This window comes from Gavialis gangeticus, unplaced genomic scaffold (genome assembly GCF_001723915.1).
Source record: "Gavialis gangeticus isolate Ggan-Ray unplaced genomic scaffold, GavGan_comp1, whole genome shotgun sequence".
NCBI lineage: Eukaryota > Metazoa > Chordata > Crocodylia > Gavialidae > Gavialis > Gavialis gangeticus.
In genome coordinates, this window is record NW_017728992.1 from 92,540,616 (window position 1) to 92,544,522 (window position 3,907).

The window sequence follows — 3,907 nt, forward strand, 5'->3', positions numbered from 1 at the left end:
AAGAACAACCTATTCATTATTTCTATTTACTCACAGTTGCTTATTTGTCTTTGGTTTGTTTGTCAACATAGATTAAGGCTGACACTGTTCACCTTCTCACTGCTGATTGCTGTATCAGAAACACCCACAGTTAATATGCTCATTCAGGGTTGCAGGATTGCTGATCATATTATATTATTGATATTTGAAACCAGATCCTGGAGGAATGATACTTAACTTACCTACATTCAATAGTGTATTAAAGAAAGAAAGCATACCTCTAAAGTGCTTTGAAGATGAAGAGTGTTATTTCAGTACTAAGTATAGTATTTTGCATAAATCTGAAAGATTTGGTTTTATTTTAAACTTTTTCTTGGGGACAGAGAGAGAGAGAGAGAACCTTTAAAAGATCCTCCACACCCTGAATCTCTGTCTCTTGTCCTCATTATGGACAAACTGACTGCACTCTTTAGGGGGCTAAGGCCACTCACGACAGGGTGAAAAGCAACCTGTTTAAATTCGCTGATGATACCAAAATTTGGGGCGACATGAACACGCTAGTATGGAGGGAAAGACTGCAGCAAGACCTGGATAGGTTACAGGGCTGGGCTAACAAAAACAGGATGCGCTTCAATACTGACAAGTGCAGGGTGCTGCACTTGAGCAGTAGTAACCAGCAGCACACATATAAGATGGGAAACTCCCTTCTTGAGAGCACGGAGGCAGAAAGGGATCTTGGAGTCATTATTGACTCCAAGATGAACATGAGCCAACAATGTGAGGTCACGGTTGGCAGGGCTAACCAGACCTTGCCGTGCATCCACAGGTGCATCTCAAGTAGGACCAAGGAGGTGATCCTCCCCCTCTACGCAACACTGGTCAGGCCACAGCTGGAGTACTGTGTCCAGTTCTGTGCACCCCACTTGAGGAGGGATGTGGACAACACTGAGAGGGTCCAGAGGAGGGCCACCCGTATGATCTGGGGACAACAGGGCAGACCCTACAGTGAGAGACTGCGGGACCTGAACCTGTTCAGCCTTCACAAGAGAAGGCTGAGGGGGGACCTGGTAGCCATCTATAAACTCACTAGGGGGGACCAGAAGGGTTAAGGGTTTCCCCTAGCACCCCCTGGCATAACAAGGAATAACGGCCATAAGTTGTTGGACACTAGGTTTAGATTAGACATCCGTAAGAACTACTTCACTGTCAGGGCGGCTAGGATCTGGAAACAACTTCCAAGGGAAGTGGTGCTGGCTCCTACCCTGGAAGTCTTTAAGAAGAGGCTTGATGCCTACCTAGCTGGAGTCATTTGAGCCCAGTTTTCTCCTGCCCAGGCAGTAGGTCGTACTTGAAGATCTACAAGGTCCCTTCCAACCCTACTTCTATGATTCTATGAACTCAGCTGCAGGAGTCACTGCAAAATGATGCACGATGGTCAATCATCCACAAAGGCCGATAGTATTTCCTACATATTGCTACTGGGGCCTGCTGGCATTAGAATTAATCTCTGATCATTCACTTGACAACATGCACAAAGCAAAATATTTTGACAAATCCTCGTTAAATATTGTCATATATAACCCAAATGGCTGCATTTTGGGGTCCTGATGATGATTTGTATAAGTGACCTGAAAGATACAATAGTATCCCCTTTTCCTCTTCCACCCTTTCATGATGAGTAGTATGCAGCTTGGTCATGGTTGGGACAAAGAAGAGATGCTTGTTTTTAACTGTGAGAACAGGGGCCCTGAATATGTTTTAAGAAATGCATTCTTTTACTTCTTATTAAAACTATGAATGGGAGTCAAAGGGGAAAAATTCAGAGATCCCTTTTGAAAAACTGATCTAAATGTTAGAAAAAACAACATTTGACTATGACTTTCCTGTAAATCTAGGAATCCCTTGTTACCTTTTTTCTGAAAGAAAAATGTTGGAACAACTAAACAAGAGTTACAATATTCAGGGGGAATCAATGGAGGATCCTTGGGATCCAGAAACGAGGCAGGGTAGAGAAGCAGCTGTTCATCAGTGTGCAGCAGGTGGCATGGATGTTTTGCTACTGGCTCAGGTTCACTACAGAAGTAGACACAGTATGGAACAGAACTTTCACCTGTCTCTCCGGCTGAGAGCAAACATTTGGTTCCAGTTCTAATTTAATCTCAGTGCACCTCTGTAAGTATTCGGTTGAACAGGTAAACATGCCTAAGACCAGATCTTGTTTGTAGATCTGTTGGGGCAGCCACAATCACTGCCAAGCCAAATCCTTTCTGTTCTGACAGTCAACATTAAAATAAAAAGCCTCTTTCCCCTTCTTCACCTACAATAGCAGAAAAGGTCTGTGACTTCCTGAGTTTTGATTTGAAAATACTTAACAGTGGGCACATCTATACAAGATGTTTGCTGTGGAGTTGCCTAATTAGCTCTGTAGTAAAATCTCTGTGTCTACATATGCAACCTTATTAGGCTGCAGCAAACTAATTAACTCGACCGTATGTTGGTGTAGGTTTCCCTCGCTTCATACTGTATACATGCATTCCTGGAAAACAGCACATAACTCAAATTTGCAACAAGGGAACCTACTCTACAATGTAATAAATAGGGATATGTTCCAAGACCTTGACTGTACTGACCGCCAGACCCATTTCTACCATTTTTACAAGACAATTTTGGTACTCACTAATAGCAGTCAGTACACGCAAGCACAGGGTGGTGGTGAATGTTTAGTTGGCATGAAGAGAGGGTGAGCAGAAACACGTCACAGACAATGAGCGAGGAGCACAGGTCCACACAGGTGACTATATTTTGGTGCATGTCACTCCCACAATGCACCGCACAAAGCAGCTGACTGCAGGCTTCCACCACACTGATCATATGAGAGTGAATTTACCTCGCATATAACGAATTTTTGGTATAAAAAGGGTCATCGTATAAGAGACATACAGAACCCGCATAAAGCAAAGGAAACCTGTACTTGTACACACAAGTACTATCCTGTGACAGCATTCTTTACTGTGCCGCCATACGTGTAAACACTGACAGGCTGGATGAGCCACAAGGGTGCTTCAGTGGAGGGGTTGCCTGCCAGCTAGCCCTGTACCAGAGCACCCTCATGCCCCATCCAGCCTCTCCGCAGCATGTTGAGACAGGTCAGAGCAGCCTCAGGCTGGTAGGCTGACCCCCTGGGACCCCTGCCAGTCAGAACTACTCCAACCCAGCTCAACATGCTGCAGTCCCAGGTGCATGTGTATACATGGCACCCATGAGCAATAAACTCCAGCATGATTAGCCCTAGAGTTTATTATGTCACATTAATTGCATATGTAGACATGTCCAGTGTGTAGCACGTGTGATGCAAGTCTCACAATCGTGAGATAACATGAACATCTCCAGGCAAACATTTTCACACAAACATGCACGCAGTTCTTCTTTTGTATATACAAAATGCAGTCCATAATAACCTCTTCCCTCCCTGCTAGTTCTATAATGTTAATCTTCTAGGTCAACTTTCCTTATTAATATAAATATCGGCTAAATTTTATATCATGTGTAGCAAAGTATCAATATAACAGAAATAGCAATATGTTAGGATATAATAGCGATATAATATAGAATATGATAGTAGTGTAATAGGAACAGGATTCTCAACTTTCAAGCAGAGCAATATTTCCAGAATAAAATATCAACACAGGGAGTTATGCCAGCAAAACTTTAGGAGTGCAATTATTTTGCTACTATATGCCAGTCAATTTACCCATATAGACAACCTCATGTCTATCATGGAGTTCTCTACAGTATAAGAGTTGGAACATTCGCCTTAATTGGAAACACCCAGAAGAAGTGCTAAAAGAAACTTTCTTTCCAGATGTCTTTATCTTTTTCCTACCCAGAGATATAAGCCTATTAGACGGTTTATTACTTTCAGATAGTG